Source organism: Anguilla anguilla, chromosome 8 (assembly GCF_013347855.1).
Source record: "Anguilla anguilla isolate fAngAng1 chromosome 8, fAngAng1.pri, whole genome shotgun sequence".
NCBI classification, from domain to species: Eukaryota; Metazoa; Chordata; class Actinopteri; order Anguilliformes; family Anguillidae; genus Anguilla; species Anguilla anguilla.
This window is the reverse complement of record NC_049208.1, coordinates 10,277,993-10,292,399: the sequence shown is the minus strand read 5'-3', so window position 1 is coordinate 10,292,399 and position 14,407 is coordinate 10,277,993.

Here is a 14,407-nt window from a genome sequence, read left to right as displayed (position 1 = left end):
GCTTTTGATAACAGGACATATTCCCAAGGACTGAACCACAAACTTTCCACAATTACTCACAGTCTTTTCAGGCTGAAATGTCAGGACAGGGTGGTTGAGACTGATAAACCGTGCAGACTTGACTATGGTTGAATAAACTGCATGTTGTTTACACTGTGACCGTGATTGGTGCACATTCCAGTCACAGGGCCAAGGTTAAATTCTCCAATGGCGGGTGGCACTGTCTCCACAAGGGAGGGGAATATCAGCTGTGTAATATGCTAAAACGCGCATGCTGACATGCACACACACACACACACACACACACGAATGCACACGTACACTCACTCACATGCGCACGCACACACACACACACACGCACATGCACATGCACACTTACTCACATGCGCACACACCCACACACCCACACGCATGCACACGCACACTCACTCACATGCGCGCACACACACACACAGATAAATGCCTACCAAACACATTGTCAGTTTTAAGTATTTACACAATCAGCTTGCATCTTCCTTCTCTCTGAGATGCACAGAAAATTATCCAGGTATCTGATATCATAGAATTAAGTACAAACATCAACAGCCCAGTATATAACACAAATAAATGTTGACACATTAAGAAGAAAAGTAACTAAAAATGGTTGTTCCTGTTTGCTTACGAGCAACAGAGTACAGAAGCAGTCAGGAAACGGGACCAGCAACTATATTTTACCCTTCAAGGAGACCCTTAACCTACATTCACTCAGTAAATATGCAGCAGTGTGAATAGATGAGATGCTGAATTTACATCGTTCTGCCAGGTGAATAAGTAATTGAATGTAGTAATATTATAGCTCTAACATTCTCCATTTGCCTCTTGCCCTCTGACAATGGCTGTCTGCTTTAAGTGGAGCAGCAGGTGACTCCTCCCCTGATTAAAATGGCCATTTTGTGAATTTTTGGAGGACGGATAGTCTACTGCAATGATTTGCAAGCTGGAGCCCTCCAGTGTTTTCAACAGCTTTTCAACATTTAAGCATTTTCATTTAAAACTTTAACAGGCTAAGTAGCCCAGATATCTTGTTTCCTGGGCTGCTGATTAAAAGGAAAGCACACAAAAACCCTGCAGACGCTGTACTTGTTGAATCACATTCAACCATTCAGCCTGGTCCAGCATGGGAGCCATTTTGTCTTTTGAGTGTATTTTTATTTTTTTTGGTTAAATTAAGTTAGAGAATGGGCCCTGAGCCACTGAGTATTATGGATTTAATTTGGCCAACAAATCAGCAACCAAAAAAAAAAAAAAAGGACAAATTAACAGCGCAATAAACTGCTTTACTGATTTATTAATAGATGATTAACAATGAAAACCAGCACACCCTGTGGCTGTCCAGAACCAGAGTTAGCCACCACATAGTTACTGTCATGAGGTTTTAACAAAAGCTGCCCCTTTCAATTTAATGTTTTTCTTTCACTTTTTCAGACCTACCTTCCATCCCACAAGCCTCCACCCCTGTTTAATGGAGTGTAAGTCTGTGATTAGTAAGCTACAGTTCCCAAGGAGGCCCGACGGCTTTATTTCAAAGCAGCGGCTGAAGTAAGCCTCTCCCTTGCAGACATGTTTGAGTAATATTAGGCGGAGCGGGCAAAACACATTCCTCAGAAAATGAAACGGATTGGGCTCGGATCTGGTTAGCCTAGCGGAAGCGAGCACATGCAAGCTACAAAAACTCCCATTCACGGGCGATATTGTTCCATATATTTAGGTATGTAATCCGCTGAGGATTCTGGGAACAGGCGGTGGCTCTCAAAGGCCCCCTGGTTGCGTGTACGATGGGGGGGGGGGGGGGTCGGCTTATTGAAATTAAGTCGGGGCCCCTGGGCCCGGTGAGAGGGGCTATTTGTTCAGGGAGCAGTGGGGCGCTGGCTAGCCTTTGATGGGCCTTCGTCTCTTCAGGACACCCTACGCCGGGGTACAACCACACCCGTAGATTGCGGCCATCTCCTAGCAACAGCCGGACCCCACAGAATTTGGGAAGGGGGGGGGGGGGGGCTGGGCGGTGTGGCTAAGTTTGGAGGGTGAGGGGATTCCAGTCGAGAATAGAGACCTGGTACCTCTGGTCTATGGAGTGTAACACAGTTTTCAGGAAAGAGGTAAGTCTGATATAGAGTTTGCCAGTTTGATATAGAGCACATGGAGTATCAGTGGCTGCTAACTGCTGTACAGACAACCGTGATCTATCACATCATCACAAAGGTGGACAGTGTGGGCCGTGACAGGGCAGGTCACATGACAGCTGCTCCACCAATCACTTCTGGGGAACGGACAGTGAAAGTGAAATCAACGTGAAACCGTGGAACCGTAACAAGAAGAATGTTTTTTTTTCCCACTCCACCAAACATTGCAAAATATAATCAAACAGAAGTGATAGAGAGAAAAAAAACATTTGTGTTTGCTCGACGGATTAAAAAAAGATCTCTGCCAAAGAGGGATAATGTCTCATTGCTTACATCCAGCTCCAATGTGTTTATGACACAAATTGCTCATGAAATAAATACACAGTTTTGACCTTGGAAGAAAATAAACAGGCACCAGCCAACCCTGATGGGATTCTGTTCACATCAGTCACTCTCAAACTTTAAAACGGGCAAACTTTTGCAAACAAAGCCTCAACCCTTGTCTCATAAATGATATCCAAGCTTGCACACAAACATACAGCATGAGTATGAACAAACACACTCACACACAAACAGAAACATGCTTAAACACACACACACACACACATACAGTAAGCTACATAATGTCTGGGACAAAGACCAGTTTTCATACATTTTGGTTTCACAATGTAGAAATTAAACTTATGCTTTCCTATCAGAGTGATGGCAAGAGCGAAGTGTGGAGGCCAAAAGGAACTGCCCAAGATCCAAAGCACCCCCCACCCCCCTCATCTGTGAAACATGGGGGTGGGGGTAATATTGTTTGGGCATGTATGACTGCCACAGACATAAGCTCACTTGTCTTCATTGATGATGCAACTGCTGATAGCAGCAGTATGAATTCTGGATTCTAGATAAGTAATCTTTTTATTTCTTAAAAAATCCTGTCATACCTGATTGAACAAGGGTATAAAAAAACACACACACACGCACACACGCACGCTCACAGACATTGTGTCTGCTTTGGCTCGGCTGATGTTGTGATAGGTCTCTGTCAGGATCTCCGCAGGTCATCTCCTCAGCCCTCCAAAACAAACGTGCTTGTTCAGGACACCACGCCCATGCCCGGTTCTCTCCCCACCAAAAACAGCAACCTCAGGCTGAGGCTTCCTTCTCTGCTTAGGGTTGCCAGACTTTTGCCAAAACCGGACAACAGCTTGGGAGCAGGTGGAGAGCTGATGGAACCAATGGCGGACCGAAGGTAGTTATCGGAACGCATCATGGACCAGGGGTGGTAAAGACGTGAATTCATCACAAACTAATGATAAATTAGACCAGGAAACTCAGATCGGACATTATATTGTCCAGTCAGGGCCACAAACCAGACCTGCACAAATAATTTGAAAACCGGACATTCCTATCTCTACTCCCAGCTTGCACAGCAAACAATCCACTGCTGCTTTCAGTTACAAGTGATCCACAAATGCCTTCCCGGTGTCAATTTTATTCCATGGGACCCACTGGAACAGTGCCTTAACACATACCAGACCATTGGACCCATCCACCCACTGGAACAGTGCCTTAACACATACCCAATTATGGGACCCATCCGCACACTGGAACAGTGGCTTAACACATACCAGACCATGGGGCCCATCCGCACACTGTAAAAATGCCTTAACACATACCAGACCATGGGGCCCATCTACACACTGGAACAGTGCCTTAACACATACCAGCCCATGGGGCCCATCTACACACTGGAACAGAGTCTTAACACATAGCGAACTATGGGACCCATCCGCACACTGGAACAGTGCCTTAACAGATACCAGACCATGGGGCCCATCTACACACTGGAACAGAGTCTTAACACATACTGAACTATGGGACCCATCCGCACACTGGAACAGTGCCTTAACACATACCAGACCATGGGGCCCATCTACACACTGGAACAGTGTCTTATAAGATACCAGGCCATGGGGCCCATCTACACACTGGAACAGTGTCTTATAAGATACCAGGCCATGGGGCCCATCCACACAGTGGAACAGTGTCTTATAAGATACCAGACCATGGGGTCCATCCACACACCGGAACAGCGTCTTATAAGATACCAGACCATGGGGCCCATCCACACAGTGCAAACCTGTGTGTGGACAGGATGAACCACCCAGCAGCCCCTACTGTTCTTGTTTCTTGAGGAATCCCAAGCAAGCGCATAATTATCTCCACTGGATGGAACGAGGGACAAACGGACACTTTTTAAAGAGCCACGTGCTGCTCGCTCGCTCTCTCTCTCTCTCTCTCTCTCGCTCTCTCGCTCGCTCTGCGTGCAGCTCGGAAGGGAGCGGGCCCACCGCTGGTCAGAAGCCTGCTTCAAAGCGCGCCCCCTAGCCCGTTCCCCAGGACCGCTCCTCCTCTAAAAAACACACGTCCTCCCGGAGGCCAAACAAAGAGGCGACTCTTGTCCGCCTCGCGCGGTCAGGTAGAGACCACCCGGGACGAGAGGAAGGGAAAGAAAAAAAAAAATAAAGATAGCATCCGAGGTTTGACAGCGAGGATGCGTTTGAAGAGCATAAAGACCGAATTATGCTTGGGCGTAACTGAAAAAAAAAAAAAAACATCACCGGGAGCAACTGAATTGCTGGCATTGTGAGGGGTGGACTCAGCTGGGTTTACTGGAGGGAAAAACGCAAGTGTCCTAATGAGAAACTGCTTCATGTATGAACTACAGATGTCAGTTATAACCCAGATATTACCAAGATATTACATCTGTTCCTCATCCCCCCCTCCAAGAGCTAATGAACGTGCATCTGGAACCTTCCAATCAGCGATGTCTGATTAACAAAAAAAATAATAAATGTCAGTCAGAGAACTTACCCTCTTCGTTTCCACTAATTAAAGCTTGCACCCATTCCATGTGGAATATAATAAAGCTGTGGGAAAATAACAGGGTTGGATCAACCTCCTTATCAACTGACTTCACATTGGCAGTTCCAGACTGTTTTTTAGTTTGTTTGTTTTTTGTTCACTACCTGTATATTTTGCACTTCATAAAATATTTTAAGTGGCCCATAAAACTTATTTTATTACACCAAGAGTAGTTGTCACTGGTTGAAAAATAACTCGGAAAAACTGGGGAAACAGTCAGTAGTTAGAGTGTTGAGCCCTCAGGTTGCCTGAACAAACCAACTTGACTTTATGAAATTGCTTATTATTTAAAGTTGAAATAAAGCTGTGGCAAGAAATTCACAAGGAACCGTTACTATGGCCAGAAAGTACATTTAAAGAGCCATTAAGTGCAGTCAGCCATCGCCACGCACATCCAGTGATGTTTTACACTTGCCTCTGTATCCTAGCGTGATGCAAGCCCCTCCAACTATGAAAAAGCAGGCCGGAGTCTAAAGAGTTTTAGACAGAGGATCGCACTGCTTTTGATGCGACGCACACTGAAAGAGCCAGGACAGGCTGAAAGCCTCAATTTACCAGCGCCATCGCTGCCAAAACAAGTCCCGTCGTGCTGCCGGAGAGCCTCGTCTACTCTTACCAGCTCGGAGTTAATGACTGAGCCCCTGGCAAAGGTCAGTCCGCGTGTTAAGAAACCGTCTGTTGGCGTTCTCCCCTGAAAGGGCTGTTTTCTGTCGTTCAGTCAGCGGCGGGGAATCGGAGAAGGTCAGAGCCCCCTTTATGTGATGAATGTCATACCGCTATTAAAACAAGTTTCCTCCTGAGGAGGCAAAGGGACCCCCGACTCAACTGGCGCTGTGTGTGTGTGTGTGTGTGTGTGTGTGTGTGTGGGTGTGTGTGCGTGAGTGTGTGTGTGTACTTGTTTGTGCTTGTGTGTTCATTTTAGAAATTTTTTATTTTTTTTTATTTTACATTACTCTTCATTACATGGCATAATCTCCATTTTGACTCATTTTAATTCAGGTGATGTTACAGTACACAAATCTCTGTGCGTGTTCGTGTACGACAGCATACCCTGAATTAAAATGAGTTAAATTGGAGATTTTGCCTGAAGTGTAAAAAAATAATAAATGGACACACAAGGGCAGACAAGTGTGGACACACACACACACACACACACACACCATTTTAGGTTTTGGCATGTAGAAACGGTAAATGAAACGGGCCCTGGCTCCTGAACAGGGGGATCTTCCGTCCCTGCACTGCAGAACAGGGCCCGGTGCACGCAGACTCATAGCGGGACTCATATTGAATCGGTGCTCCTGCTCTAACCTGGCTAGACGGGCCCAGCAGGGTCCAGACCCTTGGCCCCAGAGCAGACGGCAGAGGGGGGGGGGGGGAATGTGGGGGCCCACAGGGGACGCTGGTGGGTAAAGATCAGGCCTCGGTCACCCACTGCTGGGTCCCAGAACACCAAAAAAAAGGAAAACCGCCCCAGGATCCCCAAACTCATTTAGCCACCGGACAAGTGACATTTAAAAGTTATGTGTGAAATGCAAAACAAAAAACGAAAGTGTAGCATGTTCAAATATGGCTGCCTATAAACTGTGACAGGTGATTTGAATCAACTTCAACTGTATGCATTTATTATTAGGCATATTTATATTTTGGGGTATTACTGTATGGTATTTTTTGGGGGAAATTATATGCTTTTTTAAATCTGGAAAAAAGAAAAATGTGTATTCACAACTGATTAGATTGTTTTAACAGATATTTACTGTAACAGATATTGTTTGGAGTCATTAGACTCCAAACAATGTTGCATTTAGGATGTGAATAGCCACTGGCTTAAATTTTGCCATTATTACAGTATCACTTGGCTGTTTGCTGGCATGTGAATTGTTCAGCTTAACACACAGCTTTGGCTATTGTAATGTGCCTCTGTGGTGATTATTATTTTAAATTCATAATTTACCTTTGTGCACTGACTTCAAGCGCTGCACAATACCTCTCTGCAGTAAAGCTTAGGGTTTGGACCTTCGTGCGGTTGTACCAGTCGCACTGTTCATGAACACAAACGGTCGTCTTCAAAGCGTTCGCGTCTCGCATGGGAAATGTCAGCATTTATTGAAACCGGGGGATCAGCACATTGAATGAAGAACGCATTCGAGCTTTTTTGAAGTTTTGGTGGCCGGGGTTCAGTCAAAGAGCATTATCTCTGCAGACTAACAAACGCCGTCTCTTTTTGATGATGTAAGAGCATAATGATCTCTGTCTCCTTCTTCTGCCTGGCCAAACAAAGCTGTCTTCAATAGCCTTTTCAATTCTTTGAGTCGATTTCTGTGGCTTTTTTTTTTTCTTCTTTCCCGCTGTCACTTACGTTAACAAGAATGCGTATTTAATTTTTAAAAAAAGAGATGACAGCAAAACAAACAGAAAGGAGAAAAATAATTATAAGGGACACTACAACACGGCACCCATAAAGTACTAATGTTCTGCTTTGAAATGTTAATATGAGTGAAAAGTGACTTTATCGCTTTTGAAGAAAGGAAGGAAACAAGGAGAGATACTGGGCATTTGAGTGGTTTGGTCGGTTGAGGTGGTTGCCATGAGAGCAGATTGAATCTAGCAGCAGAGATGAACCAGGTTTGAATGACCAGGAAGTGACATCACTGGCATACCATTTCATTACATTTTGCCATTTGCTCTCATCTGTATTACATTTTTTGCCAATTTAGATTAAGGACCTTACTTGATTGTAGAACTGCAACACCGCAGCCATCAAGCCAACCACCACTGATTTCAGCAGGTCCGGGTCCCTAACCGCTATTCTACACAGCTATCCCAACATTACTGGTTTCCTGTGAACGTGGGTGAGGTGAGCTGAGCTAGCCAATCACAAGCAATGACACTCACAAGCTACCAATGGTCTTCAGTCAGAGATACGCCTGTCTACCAATCAAGGGACACTATGGACTGTAGTGCTGAAAAGGACAGCACGTACGAAGAGTATAGATACGTTACCCAGTGCAGATGTTACACAATCAAGTCAAGTGACACAGTTGCCACTTGTCCATGAAGGGCGTGCTGACAGCCCAAAATCAGGTCTACAGCGCACCTTCACAGTTCTGAAGCACAGCAGGTGCCATGCTAGGCCTGTGCAGACAGGGCAGGCTGGGGTAGACCGTATGAAAAAGAACACCTGGACAGGCATGCAAGTTTGTCTGCGTACGGTTCTGGTCTGGAACAACTGCCCCCAGTTTGACGCGAGGATTCTAAGCATGATGGCAACGATCCTTTAATCTTCCAGCCAATCAGAGAGCAGGAAAGTCACACTGGCGGAACCGTTTGATCTTCTACGTGAGGTAAACACTGTAGCCGTGGAAACACAGGCAGGGCTTTCAGCATTCACAACCCCACCCCCCACCCCTCTGAAAATTGACTAAAGCCACTGTGAATCAGGATGTCTACCACGCATAAGCTCAAAGATCCAAACACAACGACAAGTCCAGTTTAGCATTATCATTGAATGGGCCTCTTTTTGTAGCTGAATTCAAAAGGATATCTGTCACTGGAACACTATTATATTACAGCTGCACGGTATGGCTAGTATGATCTGAAGTTGTTTCTTTACTTTGCATGTACAGTGCATAATAAATAATAATAAATAATTAATATAGTAAAAAAAATAATGAAAAGGCACTGATTTTGTTAATTAGCTGGGGAATGATTCTTTATGTCCTGTCTGACAGGTTCAAAAAAGAAGGTGTCCTCATTATAAAAATCAAATATTCTTTTTGATCAATCAAACAAAAAAGCATGCACACAAACTTACATACACACATGCACACGCTCATGTACGCGGATGCACACATACACACACACACACACACACACGTACACATGCATACATGGAAGTTATATTATTTCACTCCCGATAGAAATATGCACTGGCACTTTCACATGTGAATGTAGGGATTTATAACCCCAAGAGCAACAATAAAAATTGACCATCTTGACCTCTGTGGTTGAGATTTGGTGGAAAAACAAAAACAAAACCCCACTTGTATAGGTGCTAACCTTCAAATCCAGAGTTTGCTAGCTAATACAACCGTAAACAGCAAGAGTCACTGGCCTTGCATGTACATGCATACATACCACCTTCAAGCTCAAGATTAGCTACTCAAATCAAAGTCAGGTTATTTTGGCAAGAGGACAAGGCCTTTTCTGTGATATAAGAGCGGGGGGAACAAACCTATATCAAGAGAAGTGTGTTTTCAAAGCGCTGGTTTACATAACCAGGCCACTGCAGGGTTCTGCAATAGGGTAAAAAAAAAGGCTGCATTTATAACATGTAGCGCTTTATACGTAGCACATGTTCATTTATAAACACGAGCCCCCTCCACCCTCACAGGCTCAGCGGGGACATTTAATCTATTTTTACTTTCAGATTCCGGCTCCTCGACTTTAAAGGGAAAGATTTAATAACCTCAGCTAGCTTCCTGCTGCCTGACTTACTTGCCAGTTTTGTGTAAGTAAGTAGCACAGGGGATTTTTATCTTTTTTTTTTTTAAATGTTTTTTTTTTTTTAAGGTTCTCTCGCGTTCCCCTCGGCCTTGGCGGATCACCGGCGGGGGCTACGTTAAATAAACGGGTCCGCAGAGAGCCTGCCACCGGCGGTACCGCAGGAAACATTGTGGCGAGGGGTTGGGGGGGGTGGGGGGTGTGACCTGTGCTGAGAGTGACCGAACGGGTCCGCTCCACGGGCAGGCCAGGATGGCGGGGGCCGCGGGATTTTTAACCGACGAACCCCGGGTTGCGTTAGCTCGGGTTTTACCGAGCTGAGACGGGGGGCGGGGCGGGGGCGCTGTCAGAAGACCGATTAAGGACGTGGAAATGTGATTTTTCACACGGCGCTGACCAGGACAACCATTTATTTGTTTTTCCCCCATTTCCCAACAGCAGAATGGCTTTGGAGGGAAACTGAATAGTGAGTAATATATATCAGAGCGGACACCTTGAAAAAATCTGAGTGACTGCAGAACAGGAAGAAAAAGAGTTTTTACGGCTAGTTAAAATGAAAAATAAATAAATAAAAAACAATTAATTGCATGGAAAAAGGTCCATTAAAGTCTGTCATTGCTTGTGGAAAAAATGCTCTAAAGAATACAGTGATCCTTGAATCATGAATGAGTAGATCAGAATTGACATCTTGGAAGGCTGTTACAAATTTCATGGGAACACTTAATTTCATGGGAGCAATTTTCAAGGCTTCAGCTGTTCCGTTATTATCCAAAATTATGGCACAGAAATCCACCGCATAAACTCTTCCTCTGTATTACATTTCACATCAGCATTCTGCCTGTCTGCCATTTGTAATATTTCACATGACAGGAAGCTATCATACCCTCATGGGGCTTTTTGGTATTTGGTATACAACCATCAATTTTGTGTAAGCTAAAATATATACTTTTCTGTTGTGTACATATTGATGTAAACTGAATATTTTGTGCACATTTTGTGGTTTCCTGGTTTTGGCTTCAAAATAAAATATTCAATGAATACAGTTGATTCCAAAGCTGTGTGTCCTTACTGCCTCTAAATCACAATGTCGACAAACACATTCTGTCAGTTTCTGGTGGTTTCATCTTCTAACTTGTCTATAATATATACAAATATCTGTCGACTGTGACCCAGAGGTCAGTCAAGTGTAAATGTTTGTGATATGAGCAACAGCAATTTTCAAACACAGTTTACCACTCTACTATTATCATGCAATTAATTGTGCTTTTTAAAACCCATTTGCATGGACATTTCCTATATTTGTGCCTACTAGCGATTTTCAGAGACAAACTGTGCTCCAAGAGGCAGGTCTCTAATGTCAGGAATCTGCTCTGGGAATCCAAATATAAAATCTGATTGGATGCAACTGTGTCACCTGGTCCTGCCTTCAGCAACCTCATTGGAACAGGGAATACTTTGAAGTGTATTTGAAGTGTTTTTTTATTTTATTTTTATTAAATCCGACTAACACTTAAGCTAACCCTGATGAGGCAAGGATGGAAAAATAAATAATCTACAGTACTGGAGGTCACTCTGTCAGATATAATCCAGACTTCCATGGGATACAATGCTGCTTGTTAACACGTAGGGAGTAAGGAGTAAAATAAATGCAATGGCATATAATTATTATTTTAAAAATTTTGGTTTAGTTTAAGAATTATTTAAGCTAAAAAGAAATAATTTTTTTTTTGCAACTTCCTGTTTAGTTTTAAAACTCCCATAATGCTGTCTTTTCTCCCCTGCCTGCAGCAGTACAAAAAAAAGTGTTGCATTCTGGGTAGTGGGAGAAAGAAAATAATCGATCACTGCCTGTCTTACACAAATTAAATGAAATATGGATGCCATCGTTGTAATGTAATGCTATTTTTCATCACAGCCAGTTGTGTACCTTCGAGGCTTTTGAAATGTTATGAAACCAAAGCATTAACAAAACGCCACGATGAATCTGCGTTTTACACCCTGCGGGAAAAAATAAACCAGATCCCAATGAAACAGCGCATAACTGCTGTCAAGCCATTAGATCCAAGAATTCATCTCATGGCCACCAGCTTAGCGGCAGGGTTTCTGTACGCTAGCTTAATGTTTTTTGGGGGTTTTTTTCCCACCGACTTGGAATTCTGTAGCATGTGTGATCAATGATCCATCCTACGAATGACTGCTGAAAATCAGCAGTTGGTGTCAACCGATATTTTCTTTGTCGACCAAAACCGCTCCGGAATGCCTCAGTGGAGTAACGTGCTATTCATCTGTAATACTCGGTGGAAAACGTCAGTTGTGTTTATATTTTTGCGTGTGTGTGTGTGTGTGTGTGTGTGCGTATGTGTGTTGGGGGGAATATCATAAATCCATAAGTAGGCTCTACCAGGCAGAAGCTCTAAACAACATGCCAAAATAATGGTTTTGAGGAAAAATGAAAGCTCTGGAGGAGGGGGCCCCCCAGTAAAAAGCGTCTGGCTTTTATACATGCGCCCCCCCCCCCCCCCCCACACACAAATCCGCGCCCTCTTCCTGTCAAACCTGCAGGCTGGGGTGGCGCGTCAAAGGGGTAACCCTGGGCGTCCCGCTATCTCGCCGAGGTCAGGAAGCCAAAAAAGAAACGGGGGGGGGGGGGGGGGGGTTATGGTATGGAAATAATATCCCGCGTGATGCCGGGGACAGATAAGGCTCGAGGAGGAAGGAGAGACTTCAGACCGTGTCATCTCAAAGGAAACCACGCTAGCGTCCATATTCTGCTTTCTTTTTTAGAAAGAGAGAAAAATAAAAGAGTGAAAGAAAGAGCAAGGAGGAAGGAGAAAGAGAAAGAAAAGCAGCGTTACTGAAATAAATCAAAGTAAATACCTGACTTTTCATCGGTATACATACACGTTTTGTGGATGTGGGGCACAGGGTCAACCTTGAAGGGTCAACCTTGAAGAGAAAATGAACAACTAGAACAAACTTGCCCAGTTTGCTCATTTTTCTTCATGTTATTTTAAACACACACATGATGAGAACGCCCCAGAACTGGGGTCTGAACTTGTGAGTGAAACTCTGGGAACCTCCAGGTCACATACATTCATTGGGCCCAGTAATGAATCCATTTTGTTTTCTGTGGTTATTTACTGGCCCTAATGGAACCAGTTCCAGAAAACTCTGTGACTCCAGGGCCAGGGCTGGTAGAATTAAAAGATATTGACGAAAAAGACGGATGATTTCAAGAGCCCTTGCTGCCTTTGCTCTGTCTCAGCTGTGACAGTATTCCACACATGATACGCTGCACATGATACGCTGCACATATATAAGCCATGTCACATATAAAGGCATCACAAGCATAGTCTCAACAAAATCCCCCTAAAGAGGACACCTGGAAATATATCAAGATTCCAAATCACAATTTAGGCTTGATGACATGCCGTATTATGCGTCTGTCCTTCTTTGTTTATACTTTTAGCTCATTCTGATTTAAAAAAAATTTTTGTGTGGCCTGGGACATATACAGGCTTGTTGTATTGTTGTTTTGATTTGAACAAATCTTAAGTGTGAGAGTATGAGCAAGACATTTCAGGGTCTTTAAAAGCCAAACTTTTAAAAAATCTTTTTGATCTAGGGCCTGTGAACGTCTCCCACCAGAACATTCCACCAGACGTGCTCCGTGCGTCTTTTCAGCGAAAGATAATTAAGAGAAAAGTACAACAGAGTGCCGCGTGTGTGTCGTCGAAACAGAGAGGCAGAGGTCTGAGCAGCGGTTATCTCAGTCCTGACAGGGGGATGAAAGGTGGGTCAAAGTTAAAGGATACGGTGGTCGTAAACCCCCCCCCCCCACCCCCATCCCCATCCCCCAACCCTCCCCCTCCGAGGTCAAACTTGACCTTTGCCTGAGTTAAACTCCGCCATGTTTTACCATGGTAAACTGCAGAGACCTTCTTTATTGGACGCCCCCCCGCCCCCCCCCCCCCCCCCCCCACCCCCCGTGGGAGACTTTGGCTCCGAGCCGCCATGTCGCGAACGTGCGGGAGGGATAGCGACGGTCGAGCCTCGCCGACCGAACGGACAATCAAAGCGCCGGGTCAGCAGGAGCGTTCGCTTGACCTGCGACATTCCAGGAAGCACTGTGCGCCGCCAGGACCTCACCTCGGGCACGACCAGCGGGTCAGGAGGGGTTTGGACCCGGCCAAATACTGAAGCAGCTAACCGAGTTCCCAAAGAATCCAAAATGTGCACACGTACCGTATTTGCTCAGTTACGAGACTCTCCCAAAGTGTGACTACATCTTCTGAAAGGAAAGGAAAGGACCCCTGAATTAGAGCTCTGTCTGGGAAAACGGACATTGTTCACACATATGCTGACTTTCAGAACGCCAGGGCATGTATTTTAAAACACTGATTTTTCAGAAAGAGCATCAAATGGACCTGAGCCCCTGTTCCCTTGTATTCCAATCAACAGACAACCAGGATTTAATTTCATTTGGTGTAAACATAAACACTTTCTTTCAACTTTCCCTATCACACTTTTAACAGCCTGGGGACTGCATCACAAAGCAGGGTTACTGAGTTAGCCGGGTAACCGTACTGCAGTAAAACCCAGAACGGCCATTTTTAATTCAGTCAATGCTCCAGATTTGGGTAATTTCCTGGTTTTACTCAGTGCAGTTATCCAGCTGACTCAGTAATCCTGCTTTGTGAAACAGGCCCCTGGACATGGAGTCTAGTTTGGGCAGTAACCCTTCACACAGCTGCTTGTGGTCTCTATCAAACCGGCAAACGTTTGGTGTCGCGTTTCTTCAGAGAATGGGACACATGAAGGGGGAGAAAGCC